Genomic DNA, 20,068 nt, shown 5'->3' on the forward strand with positions numbered 1-20,068 from the left:
AGCCTCCGAACGGATTTTGTAAGAATTTCTCTCTCTTTCACTGTCTTTGTTTTATGGCGTTCATTTTAAGTAATTTATTTTGATAATGGGGTTGAGCTGCTTTTCCCTGCTGTGTTTATGCCGCTTTACACCCTCTTGATTCAACTCCAGAGAGATATCAATACATAGGTTTTAAGATTCTTGCTAGTCAGATATATTCTTGTGCGGTGAATAGGGGGTGTTGAGTCCAGTTCACTGAGCAGGGAGGAGGTCTTGTCTGTTACATATTTGGCTTATGGAACGGTATGTGAGCTAATTTCAAACCCTTGTTTTATGCATCAGCCCACCTCACCTTTCCCGTTAAGCAGCCATAGTGTGTCTTCTAAATGTGTGACTCTGTTCTGTTTTGTAATTCAGTTCAAGTGTAGCGATTTCGACATGCCCTCTATAAGTGATATCTTAGGATAAGAGTCTTTTTCTGTGTGACTTATTTCACTTAGAATCCTCGTCCCTAAATCCACTCATCATGCTGCTACTAGCCTTATGACATTGATTTCATGGCTGAGTGATATTCCATTGTGCCTAAGTACCACAACTTCTTTATCCATTTTTCTCTTTCCTGGGATACTTAAGGTGTAGCTAAGTGGAGGTTCTTGTACACAGAGCAGCCCTAAACTTTGGGGTGCCTGTGTCTTGTTGATTTTTAGTTTTCCCAATTTATACGCCCATGAGTGGAAGTGCCCTATGCTCTGTAAGCTGTGTTTATTACATGTTTCAGGACACACCGTACACTTCTCCAGAGTGGCTGTTGGCAATTGACATCCCACCCCTCAGCCTAGCAAGGCTCCCATGTCTCCATGGCCTGTCCTGCATTTCTGGTGTTTACTCTTTTTGCAGCGTGGCCCTTTTGACCGATGGCAAGCGAGACTTCTTTGTAGTGCTGATTTGCACTTCCGGCTTGCTTGGTTGGCCAAAAAGGGCGTATGCGTTTTTTCCTGAATATATTCAGGAAAAAACGCATTCGCCCTTTTTGGCCAAGGGCATCATTGTCAACGTTTTGCTGCTTTTCATGTGCTTTAAAGGCGAGTCGAATCTACCTCCTGAAATCTGTTTCCTGCAATTCTGCCTTGCTTTCAAATCTTCTTCATTGCCTTCCCTCAATATATTTGTGGACGAGAGTTATCATTTATAACTCTGCAGGTTTGTGAATTGCAGTGGCCCTGAGCTCCATTTGTCAACTCGCTTTTTTGGGAGCTGGCCGCAAAAGCGCAGGATTGCTTCAGGCCCTATTCTGGTTCCGGGGGGCAGGCTGAGCCTGTGCTTCATTCTTCTTCCTGATGGGGAAATAGAGTGACCTGTGCCTGTCCCAACACCTAGAGCTAGTCTCTCATTGGTTCCCCGTCTTCCCGTTCATCCTCAGGACAAATTGCAACCTGTACGAAACAAACAGGAGGTTCAAGGTGCTGATTCTCCAAGTAGGGAGATTGTTAGTAAAGCGGCTGGAATGGCGAACCCGAGCACAAGGAGAGGAGAAATGAGGTGCGTTTTAGAAACCTTTCCCGATCACACGGTGTACCATCTTCTGGGTTTCCCAGGCATGTTTTCGATGTAGGAAGATGCCCTTGAACCTGGAGATTTGGGACCCATGGCGTGGGTACCACGCGGTATTACTTTAAACGGTCTGCGTTTGCTCACCCAACCTCACCAATCCTCTCAGCCCCAAGATTGTCCAGCCTTTTGTCTCATCCAGCTGTGGGTCTAGATATGGTCAATCCAGGTTGCATCAGAGCCTCCGAACGGATTTTGTAAGAATTTCTCTCTCTTTCACTGTCTTTGTTTTATGGCGTTCATTTTAAGTAATTTATTTTGATAATGGGGTTGAGCTGCTTTTCCCTGCTGTGTTTATGCCGCTTTACACCCTCTTGATTCAACTCCAGAGAGATATCAATACATAGGTTTTAAGATTCTTGCTAGTCAGATATATTCTTGTGCGGTGAATAGGGGGTGTTGAGTCCAGTTCACTGAGCAGGAAGGAGGTCTTGTCTGTTACATATTTGGCTTATGGAACGGTATGTGAGCTAATTTCAAACCCTTGTTTTATGCATCACCCCACCTCACCTTTCCCGTTAAGCAGCCATAGTGTGTCTTCTAAATGTGTGACTCTGTTCTGTTTTGTAATTCAGTTCAAGTGTAGCGATTTCGACATGCCCTCTATAAGTGATATCTTAGGATAAGAGTCTTTTTCTGTGTGACTTATTTCACTTAGAATCCTCGTCCCTAAATCCACTCATCATGCTGCTACTAGCCTTATGACATTGATTTCATGGCTGAGTGATATTCCATTGTGCCTAAGTACCACAACTTCTTTATCCATTTTTCTCTTTCCTGGCATGTTTAAGGTGTACCTAAGTGGAGGTTCTTGTACACAGAGCAGCCGGAAATTTTGGGGTGCCTGTGTCTTGTTGATTTTTAGTTTTCCCAATTTATACGCCCATGAGTGGAAGTGCCCTATGCTCTGTAAGCTGTGTTTATTACATGTTTCAGGACACACCGTACACTTCTCCAGAGTGGCTGTTGACAATTGGCATGCTGCCCATCAGCGTAGCAAGGCTCCCATGTCTCCATGGCCTGTCCTGAATTTCTGGTTTTTACACTTTTGGCAGCATGGCCCTTTTGACCGATGGCAAGCGAGACTTCTTTGTAGTGCTGATTTGCACTTCCGGCTTGCTTGGTTGGCCAAAAAGGGCGTATGCGTTTTTTCCTGAATATATTCAGGAAAAAACGCATACGCCCTTTTTGGCCAAGGGCATCATTGTCAACGTTTTGCTGCTTTTCATGTGCTTTAAAGGCGAGTCGAATCTACCTCCTGAAATCTGTTTCCTGCAATTCTGCCTTGCTTTCAAATCTTCTTCATTGCCTTCCCTCAATATATTTGTGGACGAGAGTTATCATTTATAACTCTGCAGGTTTGTGAATTGCAGTGGCCCTGAGCTCCATTTGTCAACTCGCTTTTTTGGGAGCTGGCCGCAAAAGCGCAGGATTGCTTCAGGCCCTATTCTGGTTCCGGGGGGCAGGCTGAGCCTGTGCTTCATTCTTCTTCCTGATGGGGAAATAGAGTGACCTGTGCCTGTCCCAACACCTAGAGCTAGTCTCTCGTTGGTTCCCCGTCTTCCCGTTCATCCTCAGGACAAATTGCAACCTGTACGAAACAAACAGGAGGTTCCAGGTGCTGATTCTCCAAGTAGGGAGATTGTTAGTAAAGCGGCTGGAATGGCGAACCCGAGCACAAGGAGAGGAGAAATGAGGTGCGTTTTAGAAACCTTTCCCGATCACACGGTGTACCATCTTCTGGGTTTCCCAGGCATGTTTTCGATGTAGGAAGATGCCCTTGAACCTGGAGATTTGGGACCCATGGCGTGGGTACCACGCGGTATTACTTTAAACGGTCTGCGTTTGCTCACCCAACCTCACCAATCCTCTCAGCCCCAAGATTGTCCAGCCTTTTGTCTCATCCAGCTGTGGGTCTAGATATGGTCAATCCAGGTTGCATCAGAGCCTCCGAACGGATTTTGTAAGAATTTCTCTCTCTTTCACTGTCTTTGTTTTATGGCGTTCATTTTAAGTAATTTATTTTGATAATGGGGTTGAGCTGCTTTTCCCTGCTGTGTTTATGCCGCTTTACACCCTCTTGATTCAACTCCAGAGAGATATCAATACATAGGTTTCAAGATTCTTGCTAGTCAGATATATTCTTGTGCGGTGAATAGGGGGTGTTGAGTCCAGTTCACTGAGCAGGGAGGAGGTCTTGTCTGTTACATATTTGGCTTATGGAACGGTATGTGAGCTAATTTCAAACCCTTGTTTTATGCATCAGCCCACCTCACCTTTCCCGTTAAGCAGCCATAGTGTGTCTTCTAAATGTGTGACTCTGTTCTGTTTTGTAATTCAGTTCAAGTGTAGCGATTTCGACATGCCCTCTATAAGTGATATCTTAGGATAAGAGTCTTTTTCTGTGTGACTTATTTCACTTAGAATCCTCGTCCCTAAATCCACTCATCATGCTGCTACTAGCCTTATGACATTGATTTCATGGCTGAGTGATATTCCATTGTGCCTAAGTACCACAACTTCTTTATCCATTTTTCTCTTTCCTGGGATACTTAAGGTGTAGCTAAGTGGAGGTTCTTGTACACAGAGCAGCCCTAAACTTTGGGGTGCCTGTGTCTTGTTGATTTTTAGTTTTCCCAATTTATACGCCCATGAGTGGAAGTGCCCTATGCTCTGTAAGCTGTGTTTATTACATGTTTCAGGACACACCGTACACTTCTCCAGAGTGGCTGTTGGCAATTGACATCCCACCCCGAAGCCTAGCAAGGCTCCCATGTCTCCATGGCCTGTCCTGCATTTCTGGTGTTTACTCTTTTCGCAGCGTGGCCCTTTTGACCGATGGCAAGCGAGACTTCTTTGTAGTGCTGATTTGCACTTCCGGCTTGCTTGGTTGGCCAAAAAGGGCGTATGCGTTTTTTCCTGAATATATTCAGCAAAAAACGCATACGCCCTTTTTGGCCAAGGGCATCATTGTCAACGTTTTGCCGCTTTTCATGTGCTTTAAAGGCGAGTCGAATCTACCTCCTGAAATCTGTTTCCTGCAATTCTGCCTTGCTTTCAAATCCTCTTCGTTGCCTTCCCTCAATATATTTGTGGACGAGAGTTATCATTTATAACTCTGCAGGTTTGTGAATTGCAGTGGCCCTGAGCTCCATTTGTCAACTCGCTTTTTTGGGAGCTGGCCGCAAAAGCGCAGGATTGCTTCAGGCCCTATTCTGGTTCCGGGGGGCAGGCTGAGCCTGTGCTTCATTCTTCTTCCTGATGGGGAAATAGAGTGACCTGTGCCTGTCCCAACACCTAGAGCTAGTCTCTCGTTGGTTCCCCCTCTTCCCGTTCATCCTCAGGACAAATTGCAACCTGTACGAAAGAAACAGGAGCTTCAAGGTGCTGATTCTCCAAGTAGGGAGATTGTTAGTAAAGCGGCTGGAATGGCGAACCCGAGCACAAGGAGAGGAGAAATGAGGTGCGTTTTAGAAACCTTTCCCGATCACACGCTGTACCATCTTCTGGGTTTCCCATGCACGTTTTCAATGTAGGAAGATGCCCTTGAACCTGGAGATTTGGGACCCATGGGGTGGGTACCCCGCGGTATTACTTTAAAGGGTCTGCGTTTCCTCACCCAACCTCACCAAACCTCTCAGCCCCAAGAGTGTCCAGCCTTATGTCTCATCCAGCTGTTGGTCTAGATATGGTCAATCCAGGTTGCATCAGAGCCTCCGAACGGATTTTGTAAGAATTTCTCTCTCTTTCACTGTCTTTGTTTTATGGCGTTCATTTTAAGTAATTTATTTTGATAATGGGGTTGAGCTGCTTTTCCCTGCTGTGTTTATGCCGCTTTACACCCTCTTGATTCAACTCCAGAGAGATATCAATACATAGGTTTTAAGATTCTTGCTAGTCAGGTATATTCTGGTGCGGTGAATAGGGGGTGTTGAGTCCAGTTCACTGAGCAGGGAGGAGGTCTTGTCTGTTACATATTTGGCTTATGGAACGGTATGTGAGCTAATTTCAAACCCTTGTTTTATGCATCACCCCACCTCACCTTTCCCGTTAAGCAGCCATAGTGTGTCTTCTAAATATGTGACTCTGTTCTGTTTTGTAATTCACTTCAAGTGTAGCGATTTTCACATGCCCTCTATAAGTGATATCTTAGGATAACTGTCTTTTTCTGTGTGACTTATTTCACTTAGAATCCTCGTCCCTAAATCCACTCATCATGCTGCTACTAGCCTTATGACATTGATTTCATGGCTGAGTGATATTCCATTGTGCCTAAGTACCACAACTTCTTTATCCATTTTTCTCTTTCCTGGCATGTTTAAGGTGTACCTAAGTGGAGGTTCTTGTACACAGAGCAGCCGGAAACTTTGGGGTGCCTGTGTCTTGTTGATTTTTAGTTTTCCCAATTTATACGCCCATGAGTGGAAGTGCCCTATGCTCTGTAAGCTGTGTTTATTACATGTTTCAGGACACACCGTACACTTCTCCAGAGTGGCTGTTGACAATTGGCATGCTGCCCATTAGCGTAGCAAGGCTCCCATGTCTCCATGGCCTGTCCTGAATTTCTGGTTTTTACACTTTTGGCAGCATGGCCCTTTTGACCGATGGCAAGCGAGACTTCTTTGTAGTGCTGATTTGCACTTCCGGCTTGCTTGGTTGGCCAAAAAGGGCGTATGCGTTTTTTCCTGAATATATTCAGCAAAAAACGCATACGCCCTTTTTGGCCAAGGGCATCATTGTCAACGTTTTGCTGCTTTTCATGTGCTTTAAAGGCGAGTCGAATCTACCTCCTGAAATCTGTTTCCTGCAATTCTGCCTTGCTTTCAAATCTTCTTCATTGCCTTCCCTCAATATATTTGTGGACGAGAGTTATCATTTATAACTCTGCAGGTTTGTGAATTGCAGTGGCCCTGAGCTCCATTTGTCAACTCGCTTTTTTGGGAGCTGGCCGCAAAAGTGCAGGATTGCTTCAGGCCCTATTCTGGTTCCGGGGGGCAGGCTGAGCCTGTGCTTCATTCTTCTTCCTGATGGGGAAATAGAGTGACCTGTGCCTGTCCCAACACCTAGAGCTAGTCTCTCGTTGGTTCCCCGTCTTCCCGTTCATCCTCAGGACAAATTGCAACCTGTACGAAACAAACAGGAGGTTCCAGGTGCTGATTCTCCAAGTAGGGAGATTGTTAGTAAAGCGGCTGGAATGGCGAACCCGAGCACAAGGAGAGGAGAAATGAGGTGCGTTTTAGAAACCTTTCCCGATCACACGGTGTACCATCTTCTGGGTTTCCCAGGCATGTTTTCGATGTAGGAAGATGCCCTTGAACCTGGAGATTTGGGACCCATGGCGTGGGTACCACGCGGTATTACTTTAAACGGTCTGCGTTTGCTCACCCAACCTCACCAATCCTCTCAGCCCCAAGATTGTCCAGCCTTTTGTCTCATCCAGCTGTGGGTGTAGATATGGTCAATCCAGGTTGTATCAGAGCCTCCGAACGGATTTTGTAAGAATTTCTCTCTCTTTCACTGTCTTTGTTTTATGGCGTTCATTTTAAGTAATTTATTTTGATAATGGGGTTGAGCTGCTTTTCCCTGCTGTGTTTATGCCGCTTTACACCCTCTTGATTCAACTCCAGAGAGATATCAATACATAGGTTTTAAGATTCTTGCTAGTCAGATATATTCTTGTGCGGTGAATAGGGGGTGTTGAGTCCAGTTCACTGAGCAGGGAGGAGGTCTTGTCTGTTACATATTTGGCTTATGGAACGGTATGTGAGCTAATTTCAAACCCTTGTTTTATGCATCAGCCCACCTCACCTTTCCCGTTAAGCAGCCATAGTGTGTCTTCTAAATGTGTGACTCTGTTCTGTTTTGTAATTCAGTTCAAGTGTAGCGATTTCGACATGCCCTCTATAAGTGATATCTTAGGATAAGAGTCTTTTTCTGTGTGACTTATTTCACTTAGAATCCTCGTCCCTAAATCCACTCATCATGCTGCTACTAGCCTTATGACATTGATTTCATGGCTGAGTGATATTCCATTGTGCCTAAGTACCACAACTTCTTTATCCATTTTTCTCTTTCCTGGGATACTTAAGGTGTAGCTAAGTGGAGGTTCTTGTACACAGAGCAGCCCTAAACTTTGGGGTGCCTGTGTCTTGTTGATTTTTAGTTTTCCCAATTTATACGCCCATGAGTGGAAGTGCCCTATGCTCTGTAAGCTGTGTTTATTACATGTTTCAGGACACACCGTACACTTCTCCAGAGTGGCTGTTGGCAATTGACATCCCACCCCGAAGCCTAGCAAGGCTCCCATGTCTCCATGGCCTGTCCTGCATTTCTGGTGTTTACTCTTTTCGCAGCGTGGCCCTTTTGACCGATGGCAAGCGAGACTTCTTTGTAGTGCTGATTTGCACTTCCGGCTTGCTTGGTTGGCCAAAAAGGGCGTATGCGTTTTTTCCTGAATATATTCAGCAAAAAACGCATACGCCCTTTTTGGCCAAGGGCATCATTGTCAACGTTTTGCCGCTTTTCATGTGCTTTAAAGGCGAGTCGAATCTACCTCCTGAAATCTGTTTCCTGCAATTCTGCCTTGCTTTCAAATCCTCTTCGTTGCCTTCCCTCAATATATTTGTGGACGAGAGTTATCATTTATAACTCTGCAGGTTTGTGAATTGCAGTGGCCCTGAGCTCCATTTGTCAACTCGCTTTTTTGGGAGCTGGCCGCAAAAGCGCAGGATTGCTTCAGGCCCTATTCTGGTTCCGGGGGGCAGGCTGAGCCTGTGCTTCATTCTTCTTCCTGATGGGGAAATAGAGTGACCTGTGCCTGTCCCAACACCTAGAGCTAGTCTCTCGTTGGTTCCCCCTCTTCCCGTTCATCCTCAGGACAAATTGCAACCTGTACGAAAGAAACAGGAGCTTCAAGGTGCTGATTCTCCAAGTAGGGAGATTGTTAGTAAAGCGGCTGGAATGGCGAACCCGAGCACAAGGAGAGGAGAAATGAGGTGCGTTTTAGAAACCTTTCCCGATCACACGCTGTACCATCTTCTGGGTTTCCCATGCACGTTTTCAATGTAGGAAGATGCCCTTGAACCTGGAGATTTGGGACCCATGGGGTGGGTACCCCGCGGTATTACTTTAAAGGGTCTGCGTTTCCTCACCCAACCTCACCAAACCTCTCAGCCCCAAGAGTGTCCAGCCTTATGTCTCATCCAGCTGTGGGTCTAGATATGGTCAATCCAGGTTGCATCAGAGCCTCCGAACGGATTTTGTAAGAATTTCTCTCTCTTTCACTGTCTTTGTTTTATGGCGTTCATTTTAAGTAATTTATTTTGATAATGGGGTTGAGCTGCTTTTCCCTGCTGTGTTTATGCCGCTTTACACCCTCTTGATTCAACTCCAGAGAGATATCAATACATAGGTTTTAAGATTCTTGCTAGTCAGGTATATTCTGGTGCGGTGAATAGGGGGTGTTGAGTCCAGTTCACTGAGCAGGGAGGAGGTCTTGTCTGTTACATATTTGGCTTATGGAACGGTATGTGAGCTAATTTCAAACCCTTGTTTTATGCATCAGCCCACCTCACCTTTCCCGTTAAGCAGCCATGGTGTGTCTTCTAAATATGTGACTCTGTTCTGTTTTGTAATTCACTTCAAGTGTAGCGATTTTCACATGCCCTCTATAAGTGATATCTTAGGATAACTGTCTTTTTCTGTGTGACTTATTTCACTTAGAATCCTCGTCCCTAAATCCACTCATCATGCTGCTACTAGCCTTATGACATTGATTTCATGGCTGAGTGATATTCCATTGTGCCTAAGTACCACAACTTCTTTATCCATTTTTCTCTTTCCTGGCATGTTTAAGGTGTACCTAAGTGGAGGTTCTTGTACACAGAGCAGCCGGAAACTTTGGGGTGCCTGTGTCTTGTTGATTTTTAGTTTTCCCAATTTATACGCCCATGAGTGGAAGTGCCCTATGCTCTGTAAGCTGTGTTTATTACATGTTTCAGGACACACCGTACACTTCTCCAGAGTGGCTGTTGACAATTGGCATGCTGCCCATTAGCGTAGCAAGGCTCCCATGTCTCCATGGCCTGTCCTGAATTTCTGGTTTTTACACTTTTGGCAGCATGGCCCTTTTGACCGATGGCAAGCGAGACTTCTTTGTAGTGCTGATTTGCACTTCCGGCTTGCTTGGTTGGCCAAAAAGGGCGTATGCGTTTTTTCCTGAATATATTCAGCAAAAAACGCATACGCCCTTTTTGGCCAAGGGCATCATTGTCAACGTTTTGCTGCTTTTCATGTGCTTTAAAGGCGAGTCGAATCTACCTCCTGAAATCTGTTTCCTGCAATTCTGCCTTGCTTTCAAATCTTCTTCATTGCCTTCCCTCAATATATTTGTGGACGAGAGTTATCATTTATAACTCTGCAGGTTTGTGAATTGCAGTGGCCCTGAGCTCCATTTGTCAACTCGCTTTTTTGGGAGCTGGCCGCAAAAGTGCAGGATTGCTTCAGGCCCTATTCTGGTTCCGGGGGGCAGGCTGAGCCTGTGCTTCATTCTTCTTCCTGATGGGGAAATAGAGTGACCTGTGCCTGTCCCAACACCTAGAGCTAGTCTCTCGTTGGTTCCCCGTCTTCCCGTTCATCCTCAGGACAAATTGCAACCTGTACGAAACAAACAGGAGGTTCCAGGTGCTGATTCTCCAAGTAGTGAGATTGTTAGTAAAGCGGCTGGAATGGCGAACCCGAGCACAAGGAGAGGAGAAATGAGGTGCGTTTTAGAAACCTTTCCCGATCACACGGTGTACCATCTTCTGGGTTTCCCAGGCATGTTTTCGATGTAGGAAGATGCCCTTGAACCTGGAGATTTGGGACCCATGGCGTGGGTACCACGCGGTATTACTTTAAACGGTCTGCGTTTGCTCACCCAACCTCACCAATCCTCTCAGCCCCAAGATTGTCCAGCCTTTTGTCTCATCCAGCTGTGGGTGTAGATATGGTCAATCCAGGTTGTATCAGAGCCTCCGAACGGATTTTGTAAGAATTTCTCTCTCTTTCACTGTCTTTGTTTTATGGCGTTCATTTTAAGTAATTTATTTTGATAATGGGGTTGAGCTGCTTTTCCCTGCTGTGTTTATGCCGCTTTACACCCTCTTGATTCAACTCCAGAGAGATATCAATACATAGGTTTTAAGATTCTTGCTAGTCAGATATATTCTTGTGCGGTGAATAGGGGGTGTTGAGTCCAGTTCACTGAGCAGGGAGGAGGTCTTGTCTGTTACATATTTGGCTTATGGAACGGTATGTGAGCTAATTTCAAACCCTTGTTTTATGCATCAGCCCACCTCACCTTTCCCGTTAAGCAGCCATAGTGTGTCTTCTAAATGTGTGACTCTGTTCTGTTTTGTAATTCAGTTCAAGTGTAGCGATTTCGACATGCCCTCTATAAGTGATATCTTAGGATAAGAGTCTTTTTCTGTGTGACTTATTTCACTTAGAATCCTCGTCCCTAAATCCACTCATCATGCTGCTACTAGCCTTATGACATTGATTTCATGGCTGAGTGATATTCCATTGTGCCTAAGTACCACAACTTCTTTATCCATTTTTCTCTTTCCTGGGATACTTAAGGTGTAGCTAAGTGGAGGTTCTTGTACACAGAGCAGCCCTAAACTTTGGGGTGCCTGTGTCTTGTTGATTTTTAGTTTTCCCAATTTATACGCCCATGAGTGGAAGTGCCCTATGCTCTGTAAGCTGTGTTTATTACATGTTTCAGGACACACCGTACACTTCTCCAGAGTGGCTGTTGGCAATTGACATCCCACCCCTCAGCCTAGCAAGGCTCCCATGTCTCCATGGCCTGTCCTGCATTTCTGGTGTTTACTCTTTTCGCAGCGTGGCCCTTTTGACCGATGGCAAGCGAGACTTCTTTGTAGTGCTGATTTGCACTTCCGGCTTGCTTGGTTGGCCAAAAAGGGCGTATGCGTTTTTTCCTGAATATATTCAGCAAAAAACGCATACGCCCTTTTTGGCCAAGGGCATCATTGTCAACGTTTTGCTGCTTTTCATGTGCTTTAAAGGCGAGTCGAATCTACCTCCTGAAATCTGTTTCCTGCAATTCTGCCTTGCTTTCAAATCTTCTTCGTTGCCTTCCCTCAATATATTTGTGGACGAGAGTTATCATTTATAACTCTGCAGGTTTGTGAATTGCAGTGGCCCTGAGCTCCATTTGTCAACTCGCTTTTTTGGGAGCTGGCCGCAAAAGCGCAGGATTGCTTCAGGCCCTATTCTGGTTCCGGGGGGCAGGCTGAGCCTGTGCTTCATTCTTCTTCCTGATGGGGAAATAGAGTGACCTGTGCCTGTCCCAACACCTAGAGCTAGTCTCTCGTTGGTTCCCCCTCTTCCCGTTCATCCTCAGGACAAATTGCAACCTGTACGAAAGAAACAGGAGCTTCAAGGTGCTGATTCTCCAAGTAGGGAGATTGTTAGTAAAGCAGCTGGAATGGCGAACCTGAGCACAAGGAGAGGAGCAATGAGGTGCGTTTTAGAAACCTTTCCCGATCACACGCTGTACCATCTTCTGGGTTTCCCATGCACGTTTTCGATGTAGGAAGATGCCCTTGAACCTGGAGATTTGGGACCCATGGGGTGGGTACCCCGCGGTATTACTTTAAAGAGTCTGCGTTTCCTCACCCAACCTCACCAAACCTCTCAGCCCCAAGAGTGTCCAGCCTTATGTCTCATCCAGCTGTGGGTCTAGATATGGTCAATCCAGGTTGCATCAGAGCCTCCGAACGGATTTTGTAAGAATTTCTCTCTCTTTCACTGTCTTTGTTTTATGGCGTTCATTTTAAGTAATTTATTTTGATAATGGGGTTGAGCTGCTTTTCCCTGCTGTGTTTATGCCGCTTTACACCCTCTTGATTCAACTCCAGAGAGATATCAATACATAGGTTTTAAGATTCTTGCTAGTCAGGTATATTCTGGTGCGGTGAATAGGGGGTGTTGAGTCCAGTTCACTGAGCAGGGAGGAGGTCTTGTCTGTTACATATTTGGCTTATGGAACGGTATGTGAGCTAATTTCAAACCCTTGTTTTATGCATCACCCCACCTCACCTTTCCCGTTAAGCAGCCATAGTGTGTCTTCTAAATATGTGACTCTGTTCTGTTTTGTAATTCACTTCAAGTGTAGCGATTTTCACATGCCCTCTATAAGTGATATCTTAGGATAATTGTCTTTTTCTGTGTGACTTATTTCACTTAGAATCCTCGTCCCTAAATCCACTCATCATGCTGCTACTAGCCTTATGACATTGATTTCATGGCTGAGTGATATTCCATTGTGCCTAAGTACCACAACTTCTTTATCCATTTTTCTCTTTCCTGGCATGTTTAAGGTGTACCTAAGTGGAGGTTCTTGTACACAGAGCAGCCGGAAACTTTGGGGTGCCTGTGTCTTGTTGCTTTTTAGTTTTCCCAATTTATACGCCCATGAGTGGAAGTGCCCTATGCTCTGTAAGCTGTGTTTATTACATGTTTCAGGACACACCGTACACTTCTCCAGAGTGGCTGTTGACAATTGGCATGCTGCCCATCAGCGTAGCAAGGCTCCCATGTCTCCATGGCCTGTCCTGAATTTCTGGTTTTTACACTTTTGGCAGCATGGCCATTTTGACCGATGGCAAGCGAGACTTCTTTGTAGTGCTGATTTGCACTTCCGGCTTGCTTGGTTGGCCAAAAAGGGCGTATGCGTTTTTTCCTGAATATATTCAGCAAAAAACGCATACGCCCTTTTTGGCCAAGGGCATCATTGTCAACGTTTTGCTGCTTTTCATGTGCTTTAAAGGCGAGTCGAATCTACCTCCTGAAATCTGTTTCCTGCAATTCTGCCTTGCTTTCAAATCTTCTTCATTGCCTTCCCTCAATATATTTGTGGACGAGAGTTATCATTTATAACTCTGCAGGTTTGTGAATTGCAGTGGCCCTGAGCTCCATTTGTCAACTCGCTTTTTTGGGAGCTGGCCGCAAAAGCGCAGGATTGCTTCAGGCCCTATTCTGGTTCCGGGGGGCAGGCTGAGCCTGTGCTTCATTCTTCTTCCTGATGGGGAAATAGAGTGACCTGTGCCTGTCCCAACACCTAGAGCTAGTCTCTCGTTGGTTCCCCGTCTTCCCGTTCATCCTCAGGACAAATTGCAACCTGTACGAAACAAACAGGAGGTTCCAGGTGCTGATTCTCCAAGTAGGGAGATTGTTAGTAAAGCGGCTGGAATGGCGAACCCGAGCACAAGGAGAGGAGAAATGAGGTGCGTTTTAGAAACCTTTCCCGATCACACGGTGTACCATCTTCTGGGTTTCCCAGGCATGTTTTCGATGTAGGAAGATGCCCTTGAACCTGGAGATTTGGGACCCATGGCGTGGGTACCACGCGGTATTACTTTAAACGGTCTGCGTTTGCTCACCCAACCTCACCAATCCTCTCAGCCCCAAGATTGTCCAGCCTTTTGTCTCATCCAGCTGTGGGTCTAGATATGGTCAATCCAGGTTGCATCAGAGCCTCCGAACGGATTTTGTAAGAATTTCTCTCTCTTTCACTGTCTTTGTTTTATGGCGTTCATTTTAAGTAATTTATTTTGATAATGGGGTTGAGCTGCTTTTCCCTGCTGTGTTTATGCCGCTTTACACCCTCTTGATTCAACTCCAGAGAGATATCAATACATAGGTTTTAAGATTCTTGCTAGTCAGATATATTCTTGTGCGGTGAATAGGGGGTGTTGAGTCCAGTTCACTGAGCAGGGAGGAGGTCTTGTCTGTTACATATTTGGCTTATGGAACGGTATGTGAGCTAATTTCAAACCCTTGTTTTATGCATCAGCCCACCTCACCTTTCCCGTTAAGCAGCCATAGTGTGTCTTCTAAATGTGTGACTCTGTTCTGTTTTGTAATTCAGTTCAAGTGTAGCGATTTCGACATGCCCTCTATAAGTGATATCTTAGGATAAGAGTCTTTTTCTGTGTGACTTATTTCACTTAGAATCCTCGTCCCTAAATCCACTCATCATGCTGCTACTAGCCTTATGACATTGATTTCATGGCTGAGTGATATTCCATTGTGCCTAAGTACCACAACTTCTTTATCCATTTTTCTCTTTCCTGGGATACTTAAGGTGTAGCTAAGTGGAGGTTCTTGTACACAGAGCAGCCCTAAACTTTGGGGTGCCTGTGTCTTGTTGATTTTTAGTTTTCCCAATTTATACGCCCATGAGTGGAAGTGCCCTATGCTCTGTAAGCTGTGTTTATTACATGTTTCAGGACACACCGTACACTTCTCCAGAGTGGCTGTTGGCAATTGACATCCCACCCCTCAGCCTAGCAAGGCTCCCATGTCTCCATGGCCTGTCCTGCATTTCTGGTGTTTACTCTTTTTGCAGCGTGGCCCTTTTGACCGATGGCAAGCGAGACTTCTTTGTAGTGCTGATTTGCACTTCCGGCTTGCTTGGTTGGCCAAAAAGGGCGTATGCGTTTTTTCCTGAATATATTCAGGAAAAAACGCATACGCCCTTTTTGGCCAAGGGCATCATTGTCAACGTTTTGCCGCTTTTCATGTGCTTTAAAGGCGAGTCGAATCTACCTCCTGAAATCTGTTTCCTGCAATTCTGCCTTCCTTTCAAATCCTCTTAGTTGCCTTCCCTCAATATACTTGTGGACGAGAGTTATCATTTATAACTCTGCAGGTTTGAGAATTGCAGTGCCCCTGAGCTCCATTTGTCAACTCGCTTTTTTGGGAGCTGGCCGCAAAAGCGCAGGATTGCTTCAGGCCCTATTCTGGTTCCGGGGGGCAGGCTGAGCCTGTGCTTCATTCTTCTTCCTGATGGGGAAATAGAGTGACCTGTGCCTGTCCCAACACCTAGAGCTAGTCTCTCGTTGGTTCCCCCTCTTCCCGTTCATCCTCAGGACAAATTGCAACCTGTACGAAAGAAACAGGAGCTTCAAGGTGCTGATTCTCCAAGTAGGGAGATTGTTAGTAAAGCAGCTGGAATGGCGAACCTGAGCACAAGGAGAGGAGCAATGAGGTGCGTTTTAGAAACCTTTCCCGATCACACGCTGTACCATCTTCTGGGTTTCCCATGCACGTTTTCGATGTAGGAAGATGCCCTTGAACCTGGAGATTTGGGACCCATGGGGTGGGTACCCCGCGGTATTACTTTAAAGAGTCTGCGTTTCCTCACCCAACCTCACCAAACCTCTCAGCCCCAAGAGTGTCCAGCCTTATGTCTCATCCAGCTGTGGGTCTAGATATGGTCAATCCAGGTTGCATCAGAGCCTCCGAACGGATTTTGTAAGAATTTCTCTCTCTTTCACTGTCTTTGTTTTATGGCGTTCATTTTAAGTAATTTATTTTGATAATGGGGTTGAGCTGCTTTTCCCTGCTGTGTTTATGCCGCTTTACACCCTCTTGATTCAACTCCAGAGAGATATCAATACATAGGTTTTAAGATTCTTGCTAGTCAGGTATATTCTGGTGCGGTGAATAGGGGGTGTTGAGTCCAGTTCACTGAGCAGGGAGGAGGTCTTGTCTGTTACATATTTGGCTTATGGAACGGTATGTGAGCTAATTTCAAACCCTTGTTTTATGCATCACCCCACCTCACCTTTCCCGTTAAGCAGCCATAGTGTGTCTTCTAAATATGTGACTCTGTTCTGTTTTGTAATTCACTTCAAGTGTAGCGATTTTCACATGCCCTCTATAAGTGATATCTTAGGATAATTGTCTTTTTCTGTGTGACTTATTTCACTTAGAATCCTCGTCCCTAAATCCACTCATCATGCTGCTACTAGCCTTATGACATTGATTTCATGGCTGAGTGATATTCCATTGTGCCTAAGTACCACAACTTCTTTATCCATTTTTCTCTTTCCTGGCATGTTTAAGGTGTACCTAAGTGGAGGTTCTTGTACACAGAGCAGCCGGAAACTTTGGGGTGCCTGTGTCTTGTTGCTTTTTAGTTTTCCCAATTTATACGCCCATGAGTGGAAGTGCCCTATGCTCTGTAAGCTGTGTTTATTACATGTTTCAGGACACACCGTACACTTCTCCAGAGTGGCTGTTGACAATTGGCATGCTGCCCATCAGCGTAGCAAGGCTCCCATGTCTCCATGGCCTGTCCTGAATTTCTGGTTTTTACACTTTTGGCAGCATGGCCATTTTGACCGATGGCAAGCGAGACTTCTTTGTAGTGCTGATTTGCACTTCCGGCTTGCTTGGTTGGCCAAAAAGGGCGTATGCGTTTTTTCCTGAATATATTCAGCAAAAAACGCATACGCCCTTTTTGGCCAAGGGCATCATTGTCAACGTTTTGCTGCTTTTCATGTGCTTTAAAGGCGAGTCGAATCTACCTCCTGAAATCTGTTTCCTGCAATTCTGCCTTGCTTTCAAATCTTCTTCATTGCCTTCCCTCAATATATTTGTGGACGAGAGTTATCATTTATAACTCTGCAGGTTTGTGAATTGCAGTGGCCCTGAGCTCCATTTGTCAACTCGCTTTTTTGGGAGCTGGCCGCAAAAGCGCAGGATTGCTTCAGGCCCTATTCTGGTTCCGGGGGGCAGGCTGAGCCTGTGCTTCATTCTTCTTCCTGATGGGGAAATAGAGTGACCTGTGCCTGTCCCAACACCTAGAGCTAGTCTCTCGTTGGTTCCCCGTCTTCCCGTTCATCCTCAGGACAAATTGCAACCTGTACGAAACAAACAGGAGGTTCCAGGTGCTGATTCTCCAAGTAGGGAGATTGTTAGTAAAGCGGCTGGAATGGCGAACCCGAGCACAAGGAGAGGAGAAATGAGGTGCGTTTTAGAAACCTTTCCCGATCACACGGTGTACCATCTTCTGGGTTTCCCAGGCATGTTTTCGATGTAGGAAGATGCCCTTGAACCTGGAGATTTGGGACCCATGGCGTGGGTACCACGCGGTATTACTTTAAACGGTCTGCGTTTGCTCACCCAACCTCACCAATCCTCTCAGCCCCAAGATTGTCCAGCCTTTTGTCTCATCCAGCTGTGGGTCTAGATATGGTCAATCCAGGTTGCATCAGAGCCTCCGAACGGATTTTGTAAGAATTTCTCTCTCTTTCACTGTCTTTGTTTTATGGCGTTCATTTTAAGTAATTTATTTTGATAATGGGGTTGAGCTGCTTTTCCCTGCTGTGTTTATGCCGCTTTACACCCTCTTGATTCAACTCCAGAGAGATATCAATACATAGGTTTTAAGATTCTTGCTAGTCAGATATATTCTTGTGCGGTGAATAGGGGGTGTTGAGTCCAGTTCACTGAGCAGGGAGGAGGTCTTGTCTGTTACATATTTGGCTTATGGAACGGTATGTGAGCTAATTTCAAACCCTTGTTTTATGCATCAGCCCACCTCACCTTTCCCGTTAAGCAGCCATAGTGTGTCTTCTAAATGTGTGACTCTGTTCTGTTTTGTAATTCAGTTCAAGTGTAGCGATTTCGACATGCCCTCTATAAGTGATATCTTAGGATAAGAGTCTTTTTCTGTGTGACTTATTTCACTTAGAATCCTCGTCCCTAAATCCACTCATCATGCTGCTACTAGCCTTATGACATTGATTTCATGGCTGAGTGATATTCCATTGTGCCTAAGTACCACAACTTCTTTATCCATTTTTCTCTTTCCTGGGATACTTAAGGTGTAGCTAAGTGGAGGTTCTTGTACACAGAGCAGCCCTAAACTTTGGGGTGCCTGTGTCTTGTTGATTTTTAGTTTTCCCAATTTATACGCCCATGAGTGGAAGTGCCCTATGCTCTGTAAGCTGTGTTTATTACATGTTTCAGGACACACCGTACACTTCTCCAGAGTGGCTGTTGGCAATTGACATCCCACCCCTCAGCCTAGCAAGGCTCCCATGTCTCCATGGCCTGTCCTGCATTTCTGGTGTTTACTCTTTTTGCAGCGTGGCCCTTTTGACCGATGGCAAGCGAGACTTCTTTGTAGTGCTGATTTGCACTTCCGGCTTGCTTGGTTGGCCAAAAAGGGCGTATGCGTTTTTTCCTGAATATATTCAGGAAAAAACGCATACGCCCTTTTTGGCCAAGGGCATCATTGTCAACGTTTTGCCGCTTTTCATGTGCTTTAAAGGCGAGTCGAATCTACCTCCTGAAATCTGTTTCCTGCAATTCTGCCTTCCTTTCAAATCCTCTTAGTTGCCTTCCCTCAATATACTTGTGGACGAGAGTTATCATTTATAACTCTGCAGGTTTGAGAATTGCAGTGCCCCTGAGCTCCATTTGTCAACTCGCTTTTTTGGGAGCTGGCCGCAAAAGCGCAGGATTGCTTCAGGCCCTATTCTGGTTCCGGGGGGCAGGCTGAGCCTGTGCTTCATTCTTCTTCCTGATGGGGAAATAGAGTGACCTGTGCCTGTCCCAACACCTAGAGCTAGTCTCTCGTTGGTTCCCCCTCTTCCCGTTCATCCTCAGGACAAATTGCAACCTGTACGAAAGAAACAGGAGCTTCAAGGTGCTGATTCTCCAAGTAGGGAGATTGTTAGTAAAGCAGCTGGAATGGCGAACCTGAGCACAAGGAGAGGAGCAATGAGGTGCGTTTTAGAAACCTTTCCCGATCACACGCTGTACCATCTTCTGGGTTTCCCATGCACGTTTTCGATGTAGGAAGATGCCCTTGAACCTGGAGATTTGGGACCCATGGGGTGGGTACCCCGCGGTATTACTTTAAAGAGTCTGCGTTTCCTCACCCAACCTCACCAAACCTCTCAGCCCCAAGAGTGTCCAGCCTTATGTCTCATCCAGCTGTGGGTCTAGATATGGTCAATCCAGGTTGCATCAGAGCCTCCGAACGGATTTTGTAAGAATTTCTCTCTCTTTCACTGTCTTTGTTTTATGGCGTTCATTTTAAGTAATTTATTTTGATAATGGGGTTGAGCTGCTTTTCCCTGCTGTGTTTATGCCGCTTTACACCCTCTTGATTCAACTCCAGAGAGATATCAATACATAGGTTTTAAGATTCTTGCTAGTCAGGTATATTCTGGTGCGGTGAATAGGGGGTGTTGAGTCCAGTTCACTGAGCAGGGAGGAGGTCTTGTCTGTTACATATTTGGCTTATGGAACGGTATGTGAGCTAATTTCAAACCCTTGTTTTATGCATCACCCCACCTCACCTTTCCCGTTAAGCAGCCATAGTGTGTCTTCTAAATATGTGACTCTGTTCTGTTTTGTAATTCACTTCAAGTGTAGCGATTTTCACATGCCCTCTATAAGTGATATCTTAGGATAATTGTCTTTTTCTGTGTGACTTATTTCACTTAGAATCCTCGTCCCTAAATCCACTCATCATGCTGCTACTAGCCTTATGACATTGATTTCATGGCTGAGTGATATTCCATTGTGCCTAAGTACCACAACTTCTTTATCCATTTTTCTCTTTCCTGGCATGTTTAAGGTGTACCTAAGTGGAGGTTCTTGTACACAG

The sequence above is a fragment of the Eubalaena glacialis genome, chromosome 1, assembly GCF_028564815.1.
Source record: "Eubalaena glacialis isolate mEubGla1 chromosome 1, mEubGla1.1.hap2.+ XY, whole genome shotgun sequence".
NCBI lineage: Eukaryota > Metazoa > Chordata > Mammalia > Artiodactyla > Balaenidae > Eubalaena > Eubalaena glacialis.